Raw genomic sequence first — 12,813 nt, 5'->3', positions numbered from 1 at the left:
CAAAACAAAACAAAACAAAAACAAAAAAAACCAAAAAATCAACACCGTTTAATTTCAAGGATCTACTGTGTGTTGTCTACAAAAAAGAATCCAAAAGTGTAAAATATTATTTTGTTTAACACAAACATCAAGTAAATACTCCCGAAATCATTATGAATAAATGATTTTATTAACTGAATACACGACTTATTGGCAACTTAGAAATCTAAATGACGGGACTGTTGTATTACCAGTTGTAAAACCAATTATTTTATTGCATATCTTTACTAAGTTTGAAGTATTATCATGTAGCTTACCTTCGGCAAAAATAAACCTAATTGCCCCCTATATATTTTATTACATTTTGTTCCTCACTATTTGGTCATTGACAAATATGCAATGATCATCTGGAATAAATAAGCGGTACAACACTGAACCTTTATTAATGTAATAAATGAAATAGATTTCTTCTACTAAACAATAAATCAGAACCAAGATCAAAAGACTAGAGGAGAGCTGAAGATAATCTCCTCTCACGACAGCAAAATAACCAACCCTGCTAACCGATACAAGTACTTTTTCAATCCATTCATTTTTGCTAACCTGACAGGAGACCTTTTTGATGTATTTGGGGTATGATTTACTACTCTGATAATACAGAACATTTCATTTCTTATCTGCAACACCAGATTGTTACTGCACGATTTGGAAATAAAAATGTGAAGAAAAGGCTTGTACCTTAGTTACCTTCTGTTTTGTCTGCTGAATGGGATTAATTTGTGTGGCATATTTTGGGTATTGGGAAACATTACACTTTTCAAACGAAGAATCAAGATTCGGTTAAGTTAAAAAACAATCGATGCATTTTGTTTAGTGTGTGAGTGTGTGTACGGTTGCCTTCAAGTTATAGATGCGAAATGAACTGTCAAGTCTATTGTTATATAAATAATGAAACAGTTTTTTTTGTGGTTTTAACAGAATAAAAGATATAATAGTAGGTAGTCAAATTGATTAAAAAAAACTGTCATAAATATGTAAATATATTGTTGTATTGTTAGTCAAATAAATACTGTAAACATTTTAATTTTTGCGGGTGATAAATTTTGCGGACTCTGCCAAATGAACATATTTGCGGGTAGTAATTTTCACGGTTTTAAAAAAATGATTAGTGTTGTAAAGTGTTTAAAATAAATTTCGCAGGTATATTGCTTTTTGCACTGTTCTGTCCACCGTGAAAATAGCGAAATTAGTACACTGCGAAAATTAATATGTTTACAATTGTTGCTTGATATATATGATAGAAATTCGATTGTACTATTTGGTAGAAATTTGAAATATTTAAATACAACTAGAACATACTCCTGACTATAATACGTATATAAACGCCATATCATATTTCAATGTAAAAAAATAAATCTTAATTTTAGAATTTAAAAATTAAAGTAAAATAACATCAGCTAGTATATTAAAAAAAAACTAATGGAAGGCAAATAATATAAATAGTATTCGAAAAAAAAAAAACAAACTTCAGAAACAATGCATGTTAAAATAAATTTTATAAGAAAACGGAACATGTGTTCTGTCGATTGTAGATTAAGGTAAATGCTAATTTTCTATATCAACAGCACGCCTTAAGAAACAATCTTTTAAACTTGTTATATTTTTAGTTGAAACCAAGTTTAATGTTTAGATAACTGTATTTACGACTGTATTAACTATGGAAAAGAAACACACACAACTACATACTCACTTGGTGCCTTATATTTAGGATGAAAACAGTTGTATACTACCCATTTCGTTTCTGGTATCATTTGATTTGTGTATATTTTTAAATATACAGTTCCATACTTTAAATCATTGATGAGCAAACAATGTCAGAAAACTATTCTTAAATCTCAATTAACTTTAAGAACAATTTTCTTTAAAAAAATCTTTTTTTTTTGTAAATTAAATCTGTGTTAATCGACCCGACTTCAGTTTTACTAATCCTTTAATTTTACTTGATGACGTTTGAGAAATTTTGTCATGGTGTTGCTATTAAGTACAGTGTATAAAGGTTCCTAGCATTTATATGTTTATAAATACGTATTTTCTTAATTATGCTTTTCATTTTTATAATATTTGGTTAAAAAAAAACGAAACAAAAACCCGAAAAATATAAAGTGAAAAATGCAAATACAAACAGCTTGAACGGCTATTTGCACTGTTGTATAAGTCTTTAAAATATGAACAAATATATAAATATAACCAAACCGTTTGTTAATAATTTTAAATCTTATATACGGAAAAATGGGAATAGAAGTTGGGACATATCCAAATTGTTTTTTTTACAGTATATAAATGCGGTTGTATTAAAACCCTAAATATGTAGTGCAAAATATATATAAGGTGTTCATTGTACAGATTCATGGAGTTCTCAACCTGATAGATCCCCTGAAAACTTCGATTTAATGAATGATTAAGTAACAATGAAATAAGACGAAGAACATTTTACGATAGGACACTTCCCTGGCGAGATTTGAATTTCGGTTTTTTGTCTCAAATTTCTCATCAATCTTAGACAAGAATAATTACTAATTTGATGTAGTAATAACATGAGAGAAGAAACTGACAAGATGTGGAAGGTAGAGAATTCGATCACTACTTCCAACATAGTCATTTCCCATGGTGCCTATTTTCGATGAGACCAAATACGGAATCAATTAAATTTTTATACGTGTTATTCAAATTCTATTTCCTTAACAGAAATCTTTACTTCTTCGGAATATTTAAATTTGACATACTAAAATCTTTGAAAGTTAAAGTTGTGTATAGTATGCTAGCCAGTTGCGTACGATATACTTTTATCATATAGAAAACAGGAGCAGAAGCGACGACAGCATCTTATTCTTAGAAATATTTACTGAGAAATAACGCTTATGTTTTAGAACTTATTAAACTTTAAATCTTGGCATGGTTTCATGTACTGTAAATATGTCTTTCTGTACATATAAGAAAGACAGAAATGGGATAGTGTTAATACACTATCATGTCAAAACAAGTTTTAAGAGGGTGTCAATGCAAAAACCAGGCTGTTGGTGGCACACCACAAATTTTATTTTCAAAAGTTCACAAATGCATCCTATCTTAAAGTTGAATGTTGGTTTTGGATTTACTGTAATGATAAAAGAGAAATAAGTTACACAGAATGTATTGAAATGTGTTGAGAAAAAGGGAGATGAACTTTAAAATAATTTTCTAGGTCATCCATTGTCGATTAAAAAAGAACTTCGTACCTTTTGACATACGTGTACTATATACATTGCATTGAAAAAAAAAATCAGTGCGATAAAATTTACCCTGTGCCTCTCATATCGTAGGATCAGCCTGATTTATACATTGACACTATTATTTCAAAATAGTTTTTAACATTTTCATTTCTATTCCAATTTAGCAACAAAGGTAGTGTCATTGAGGCTTGATATTTTGATAAAGTAAATATCGCTAAAATTTTGAAACATTTTTTTAAAACTAAGAATCTTGTCAACTTTAGCAAGTCTGTATATATACCTCTAATGAAGGTAGAGATATTTTATTTCAATATTCATATTTAGTAATCAAAAGAAGAAAGATTTGAGCGTAAATCACGAGAATATTCTCCAAGGAAAAAAAGCAGATAGACACAAACAGCAAAGAACATTAATTAATTAAAAGAACACGTACAAATAAACTTAAGTAAATGGACAACCCGGATGCCACTAAAATCTTAAGCATGGATTAGATGCACAGGTAAATATGTAACTGTTTTTTAATACAGTGTATCTTATAGATTTGATTTTTGTTTGTTTGTTGGGGTTTAACGTCTGAGCAGCAATATTTCAGCTATATTCAGACGATGAACATGAAATGGATAATAAAATGAACATGAAATGATGATGAAATGAAACAGTGACGGGACACAAGGACAATGGGGTCGACAAATTTATAGAGATAGATGGGTAGGGTCGGGTAATTTAACCTCCTGTAGCGGAGCCCTATGGTTCCTACTCCGGATGAATACCACATTATGGTTTTGAACTTGCGAGGATCGTGGCATCTTTCCCAACACGGTGCACTACTATGGTTTGCGGTCAAGTTTTCCGTATTATAGCCTGACAACCCCAGCATGTAACACACCAGGGGTACCACATTCCACCACCTGAGGCACACAACCCAGTTGCTCTGTGGGCAGAGCGCCCTAGCCCCCCCCCCGACTAAGGTTCTAAGCACTATTTAGTCGTCTTTTACGACAAGGTTAGCGCTGCTGCAGGCCTATTCTTCTGACACCCGGACATGCACGGGTCTCAAGTAATATGAAAACTTCCACAAAAAACCTGAATTGACACCAGGGTAAGTATGTCCTGCTTCGCTAGCTGCACCAGTCACATTGGCAAGTGAGTATAATCCGGTAATAGTCTAGCAACAATAATGCAGTTCAAGAAATATTTAAGAGTAGTCCTAGATTATTGTAATATTATTGTATTTTGTAACATCATTTTGCATGAGCTAACTTTATCAATGCCAGTAGGTACCACAATGTAGTAAATAATATTTCAATGAAAATCTGACTGGTCTCTATTTCAAGCTACAAAGGTTATCACAAACGTGACAGCTGAATAATCTTATAAATCTTAAAATATCCTCACGATTTTTGCAAGTAAAAAGGAAAAAATAAGAAAATACAACCAAAACCGCTAATGGAAGCTCTAGATGAAGAATGGAACAACTGCTTCTTTCATGAAAATGGTCTCCCGTAAGACATTCTTATTAACAGTGTGCAAAGTAGACAAAAAAAACAAAAAAAAAAAAAAAAAAAAAAAACCTTAAAAAAAAACAATAAAAAAAAAACAAAAACAAAAACAAAGACATAAAACATTAACGCGCAAAGCAATGTCTTGTATCTTATTTAAAAAAATACTTAAGGTGTGACGCTGCTTTTCCTATTTAATTAGTCTTACTTCAGCAATTACTCAAGTATGAAAAATAAAAAAAAAGAAATTATGCTGCATTGGTTCTTTATCTACTAATGGATTTGAAGGCTAGACAAATAAGAGGTATAAGTATTTGGTAAAATTTCAGTCTCACGGTATTAAAAAAAATGAGTTGTATTGCAGTTAATAAGGAATTTCGTGTCCTTACCTTAATATTTTTGTTCAATATTGAAATAATTGTATTCAGTATTTGACTGTACAAACATTTGATGAAAATAAAATTCGATCTGTGAATGTTTCAGTCCGACACGCCTTAAATTAACAATTATGTTATTTCCTTAAAACGATAAAAGTTTATAATTAAGAAATTCGTCAGTGGATATAAATGTAAAATCACTAACTGACCCTTTTGATTTTTGGGAGTTCACCTTGATCATATACAGAATGTTTTCTAAAAGCTTTCTTAAGCATTTCGTAATTTATGACATTTTATTAACATCAAATTTTAAGTAAAACTATTGAGCAGTTGCAATAGAACTAAAAAAAAATAATAGAAACAACACAAAGCATCAAGGTTTCTGTCCAAAACTATAATGGATGATTCGTCTAACGGAATTATAGCGTCAAGAGAGATGACAAAACGATTAGAACTGGGTGTACTCTCCATCAAAATTAAAATAAAGTAGTTAGATGTTGTTGGGTACGATGGCTGATTGGTAACACAGGCTCCCTTAGGATGTCGCTAAACAAGACTTCTAGTATTAGACGGTACTAATTCTATAGACATTGATTGATTAAGTCGAACAAACCCTATAATTTCAAACATTCGAAAGAAATATCAAATTTCTATGATTACATTTCATAACTCCATTGATAGTTTCGCTTAGAGAAGACAAACATTTTCTTTTGTTCCAATCTGATAGTTAATATAAAGAAAGCTTCCCTTTAGGAAAAAAAACAACCTAATAAAAAAAATTAAATAAAAAAACCAATTAAAAAAGCCCCCCCCCCCAAAAAAAAAAAGAAAAAAATCATAAACAATAAGGCCTCAAACGAATAAAAATAAATAAATAAATAAATAAAACATAAAACACTCAAAAAACAAAACAAAACAACAAGTAAAAAAAAATTTAAATTTTCAATAATGCACCTTTGGCGCAAAAAAAATATATCTTGTAAAGGTCATCGTAAAATTTTCTGCTTAAAAAGACCGATTATTTTTTTTTTCTTCTTTAATTATTGACAAACCGCAGTGATGATGAAATCGTTGAAATCTGATTTCGGTAATAGATCATTTTCCAATGTAAATTGGAGGAAAAACAACAAGATAATGACGGAACTAGAGAGAAATAATTCCGGCAAAATGACCAAGGTTTTAGCAAGATCCGTTTTATTTTTATGCCGTGTTTTTTACCTGGCTTCGTTTTCCGTAAAAATCCAATTAATAGAAAACTCTGTTGTGTGATTTACGCTTTAACACAACATTTCCTCGCCTTTTCTGCGAAAATAATGACAATACTTAATTATTATATGAAAACGATACCCAATTTAATACACCCTTTTCTAGATTAAACTTGAAATAGAATAAAAGCGCCATTAAAAGGTTTCTAAATACAGTTTACTTCAAATGACTTTGTAACAAAAATGGAAGGCAAGCAAGCAGTTAACTAACATAGAAAGACTTCAGATTTGATTGGCCGTCCTGGGAATTTTTACATTGATCAATACACCCCTGTATTATAATCTTACAAACTAAATTGTATCTGTACTATGGGAAAATAACTGGTTGTCAATCACCCTCAAATAAGATAGAGGGGAACAAATATCAGATTTCGCCTAGGTTCCTTACTGACTCATGCTGAATGTTTCCCTGGTGCCTGCTTGAAACTCCCTCTCTAATCCTGCATTGTTTTGTTACTTCATACAATAATTTCAAGTAAAACCTTATATAGGGCTGATTATTTTTGTAACAAAATAGGTCGCGACAATAACCTCTTTCGTCTACCCGGGACTTGACTTTTCATGAGCAAATCGGCGGGTGTTTCTAGAAAAGCAGAGGACGCTTACCCTACCTGTGCACCTGGTCCATGCTCCTAGGTTTTAGTGGAGTCCGGCCCCGGGCAGGTCCGGGTGTCAAAAGAATAGGCCTGCAGCAGCGCTAACCTTGTCGTAAAAGGCGACTAAATAGTGCTCAGAAACCTAGCCGGCGCTCTGCCCACAGAGCAACTGGGATGTGTGCCCCAGGTGGTGGAATGGGGTACCTCTGGCGTGTTACATGCTGGGGTTGTCAGGCTTTAATACGGAAAACCTGACCGCAAACCATAGTGGTGCACCGTGTTGGGAAAGATGTCACGTTCCTCGCACGTTAAAGAACCCTGCTGTGGTGTTCGATAGGAGTAGGAACCTTTGCGGTCCGCCACAGGAGGCTAAATTACCCAACCTTACCCATCCCTCCCTTCTTCATTTTATCATCCATTTCATGTTCATCGTCTGAATAAAGCTGAAATATTGGCGCTCGGACGTTAAACCCCAACAATCAATCATTTAGTGGAGTCCGAGTTGTTTATTTACTTTTCTTACTTTGGATATATTATTTTGGTTTTTTTTATGTTATTTGTCGTGTTTGTCTGGTCTTTGTTCCTGGATTGCATTGTTTTGATTTCCGCTATAACCTTGATTACTCTTTCTCATTGTTATACTCTGCTTGAACATACTATGACTATAGTTTAATTTGAAATGTGTGCACATTATACTTCAAAATAATCATAGTAATACATTGGACATTAGAAGTTCCCTTTCGCTGAAATTATATTCATGAATTCAGAAAAAAGTAGGTTGTTAAGGTCAAGGTAACAAATCTTTTGTGCCAACTCCCTATTTTTAGAGGTATCATTTGCGCCACATGCATTAAACAATTGTTTTCATTACGCAAGAATAAGAAATTTATTTGTGCCCGTCTATTTGTACATGTACTTCAATTAAGTAAGTAGTAGTAGATAGACTTAGCTACACTTGAAACCAACGAAAGGATATAGGAGCGCCAAATATAAATAGTAGCATGGAAAGAAAACAAAGAGAAATTGTATCAGAAAGACCATCAGTAATCATTTATTATGAGTTGTTAAAATGGATGAAGAGAGTATTGTAATTCTTGGTTGTTCAGAATTTTAAAGTTTGTTTTTACCAGTATTTCACGTCCGCAATTTTATCCAATTTCATTCCATTGCTTTTTATTAGATTGACATTTCAGATACTTCTCTTTTTTTGTGCAAATATGTTTATGTTTTTAAAATGTAAATGATACAAACGTACAATGGCACAAAAAGACGTCAAATTGGCGCAAATGACTATCTACAAAACAAACTTGTAACCACTTTCATCAATTCTCAGAATTATTAAAAAGTATGAATAAGGAATTGTCAACGAAGGAAAATGCAAAGAGATGAAAGCTAGGACATTTCAAATGACAATAAAAGGAGAACAAGTTACATATACAAGGAATGAAATAAGAAAAAGCTCACAGAAACTCAATAAATTGAGCTTTTCCTGTTTAATCAAAAGGGTTTTTGAGAATTCTAAGTTCCTTTTTCACTTGTTTTTTTTTTGTTTTACATTTGTTATGGTTTCAAAACAAAATGTGTCAGTGAACGAATTCATATTAATTTTCTTAACGTAAAAATCAAGACAAACTATTTATAGAACATTTTATAATAAGTCAAAGGGTGAAGAAAAGGCAATGAAAACTGCTCTATAGGAAGCATATAGTGATTCAATAGAAAAACAATTGCTTAAGATATAAACGTAAAATCCTGACTCCTCATGAAATTACCCGCTTTAAACAGTCCATCCATATCGACAATCGTTCTAATGATATCGGAATACCTTCGACTATTTACAGTAAGATAAGACATAAAGAAGTTCTTTTACGAATTAAGCTCTCTGAAGAGAAATGTAAATAAATAGAAAAAAAGGGAAATGTAATTTCAAAACCTTAGCTTTTATCTATGCAAACTTGGGTGCAAGGTTTGTTAACACATTTAATAACTTGCTTTGTTTTAATTTTGGTCGTCTTATTACGACATTCACCAGCTGTTCTGTACCTGGATCTCAATTAAGCCTGGTAAATAGAATATCCCAGGATTGTTCTACTTCCTGGCTTAATGGCTAGGAAACCTCTCAAGGCGTCTTTATACACATTAAAGGAAGCTTCGAAGTCAGATATTTAATCTTTCTGGCGGAAAAGCATTGACAAACTCGTAAAACTTCACTCCATTTCTGCCAGAACCTCAGTACGTAGTTAATAGTAGAGGGACATAGTGATCGATGAACGCACGTAACTAATTTCTGAAATACATGAAGTTTGTACAGAAAATTTGAAATGCCACTGAACCTTGATATCTTCAATTTTCATTTATTGCCATACTTCGTTTTTTGTTCTGCACGTTTCTGAGGTAAGGCAAATTTGAATAAGTAATTTGTCTGCCCAGAAGACTTGTGACCTACACAACACGTACATTTTCGTTTAGTTTCCTACACTTGTATAATGTACAATCTATTTATCGCAACATTTAAAACCCGTAAATCAATTTTAATAAGCACGGATTATTTTTATGAAGTAAATACCGTTGTATCGTATTCTGACGTTTATTTCACACATTTTCTCTCAAAGATCATTATCCACTCAAGAAAAGAATTAAAATTTATTAAGAGAATGGTGGGCAACATTTTCTATATCCCACTGTGCTGATCAGATGTCGGCACCTCCAAAGAAGATAGTTAATGAATTATATTAAGTTTTTGCTAAAATTTTGTTGGTTTTAGAAATTGTTTTCAGCGCAGTGCCAGTTGTTGGAGATACGAGTAGATGCCAGCATCTGGTAGCAATAAATTTAGCGAGGAAGTGGAAGTATTTCTCCTATTATATCATGACATTAATGTCAGAGCTAGTCAGTGGGTGTGACAACTGATCAGTTATTTTTGATTCCAGTAAGTATCGGTTTCACAAGATTTTATCTTTACCACGTATGACGGAATTTTAACTGCAGAAAAAGTATCTATGGTAATAAGAAAAGGTATCTTATCTGATTTGACGGCTAGATATCATTTTTAGAACATACGAAGAACGACAACTGTGTTTGTTATTTTTTAAAAAGGATATTTGTCAAATACATTGGCCTATATTTAACCGAACATGAAAATACAAGTATTCTGACAACCATTTATGTAATACAGTAAACACCTAAATACACTGATTACTACTTGTCATGTTGAACTAATGAATTTGTGGACAGAATTATTTTCGATGGACAACAACACCTGATGTATCAGAAGTGCAATATAAGTTGTCTGTTCAGATGACATCTTAGACACTAATGCATTAATCTGACACTTACTTTACAAGGGATCTGCCACGCGACCTATCAATTTTACATTTGAAAGGTCTTTATTTAATCATTAATGTTTAATTGATAGCAGTAAATGTTTATATATACTTCAAAGGTACATTTTTCTATAAATATGTTTTTAAATTCGATTAATTTGTATGAATAAAAGTAGACATTTACTTCTTCAATAATTCAGTACAAAGTATATATATATAAAAAACGATTCGAAACCTAGATATATATATATATATATATATATATATATATATATTTAAATAAAAAATCTAGGTTTCGAATCTTTTTTTTCCAAAGAAGCAGGTGTCTTGTCACAACTCTGTAAAGACTGCTATTTTGAAATTTGAAACAATTACTGAACAATTATTTTTACTGTTTTATAAAGAGAATAAAGGAAAACAAAACGATGCTCGGGTGCAGTTTTCTCTTGTGATGAACAGTTTTTTATGACTTCCACTGTTTATGGGTGGTTACAATAAGATTTTTATTAGTAGATATAATAGCTATATGAAAAACACCACATGAATGTATATAATATGACCGACGTGAGAACAATACAAATGAAGATATATCTATGCTATAAAGGATGTCACAAGATGTAAAAATGTGAAGAAAAACAACCATCACTGCTAAATTCCACAGGAGCTGTCATAAATCATACGTGTCGTTATATTACTAGTTTCAGGCAAAATTCAACGCCGAATCCCGTTTTGTGGGGAATTCAAAGACGTTCTACTGTTTTGATGAATGTGCCGTGACTGTTGTCGACCGAGTGAAGAGACAAGTTTATTTCGAGAGATGAGTTATTGCCCATGGTTTGACAGGTGAACTAAAATGATGGATTGTCGTTGGCTTTACCTGTAGAATTACCTGTCAACATTAACGGGATTTATACCTTAGATTTGGTAATTAACTTATACTTCCTTGAATATATGACAATTAAGAAACAAAAGCTAATTAAGAAATCGTAATACGTTGTCGAAATAAAAAAAATATATTAATTCTCTTTGTTGCATAAAATACATTAATACTTATAACTAGAAATGTTAACGCAAGAGAAGACCTAAATTTGTTTTATAATATTCAAACTAAAAAATAGTTATTTATTATGTAGAAACAAAATTAAAACCATATCTTATTAAGTGATTTAAATTATAAATTAAAATTACAGTATAATTGAAATTATGAATCTAAATGTGTTAAATGAATTCAAATACACTATTAAGCCAAAAAACAAAAAACATAAAAAAAAACATAAAAAAACAAAACAAAACATAACAAAACAAATCACACAAAACAAAAAACCCCAAACAAACAAACAAACACACAAAAAACCAAACCAAAAGTATAAACAACGTAAAATATGGAACCAAAAGAGAGAACTGGTGTTACATAAAATATGCTTGTACTAAAATGATTAAAGTTTTTGTTACCGATTAAATTGTACCACGAAATCGATGGAAACTTATAGAAAATGCGTCTATATTCTGAAACAAATTTATTTCAAATATTTGCCCGAAAGAGGTAATTTATAAAATAATATACCATTTGTTAAAAAAACAAATTGTATTCTATATTTTCTAGCATCGCAATTGAGTATTTAAAAAAATGTTTTTGGTTTTCGAAGTATTTTTCAGCAATATACTCCTATTTATTTGGAACTTGATGAAGTCTACCATGTCGTGATTTTATTAACCCATACTTTTAAGAACTAAAACATCATTTTATTTATTTTCCGAACAATAACAAAAAGGCTTGACACATATCTTCAGAATTAGAAATTTTCTTTAAAAACTACCTGAATATAAGTTTAAGTTTATTTTTGAAATATCATTTACTTTTTAATAAGCCGAATGGTTAAAAGAGAAATCACGGAAACCTAAATTCTAGCGGAAATCAAAATATTCAAACCAGGAACAAAGACCAGACATGGAAAACAGACAATCGCAACAAAGAAACTAGAATGTAGAATAGAACTAGCAAATTAGTGTTAAACACCTTTCTTTTCAAAGCATGTATACTAAAATAACGTGGACATATTCAGACCATTTTTGCTGTAAACAAAATCAAATAAAAACACTCTTTCGCAATAACTTCTAACAAGCAGATATACATTAAATTTAAATACTTTGTAAAACTTGAAAACTTATAAAAATATTTCGGTCGTGTAGCCATATCAACTAAGTTGTTTTGTTACTACAAGAGGAATAACTCTACTTAACTAAGTAATGTAAATACAGTTAGCTATAACAATCTGAATAAAATTACACGAGTTTACTATTAATACCCTTTCATTGACGTATAACGTTCTGCTTTCTCTTACATCAAAAAGTACCAGTGCGTCTGAAAATTGTATGCATTTAGAACTTGTTAACGGAGGTAATAAAGAAAAAAGACATTTTGTTATTAGAAAAAAAAAAAGAGATAATGAATTCAAAATTAGCAAAATGATTTCTTTTAAAATACTTCTATAATGTCAATAAAGT

General features: G+C 31.2%; 1 long non-coding RNA gene across 1 annotated transcript; it reads left to right on the top strand.

Annotated features, from left to right (window-relative positions):
- Positions 1-3,532: 3,532 nt before the first annotated feature.
- LOC148626191 (uncharacterized) lies at positions 3,533-11,971 on the top strand. The gene is made up of 3 exons (XR_015919998.1): positions 3,533-3,747; positions 9,750-9,914; positions 11,007-11,971. It is a non-coding gene; the product is annotated as an uncharacterized LOC148626191 (long non-coding RNA).
- The last annotated feature ends 842 nt before the right edge of the window (positions 11,972-12,813 follow it).

Source organism: Perna viridis, chromosome 2, assembly GCF_037379345.1.
Source record: "Perna viridis isolate PV_CMFRI_1.1 ecotype Kerala chromosome 2, ASM3737934v1, whole genome shotgun sequence".
Taxonomy (NCBI): Eukaryota; Metazoa; Mollusca; class Bivalvia; order Mytilida; family Mytilidae; genus Perna; species Perna viridis.
The sequence above is the reverse complement of the archived record's forward strand: the minus strand, read 5'-3'. Positions and strand labels throughout refer to the sequence as shown.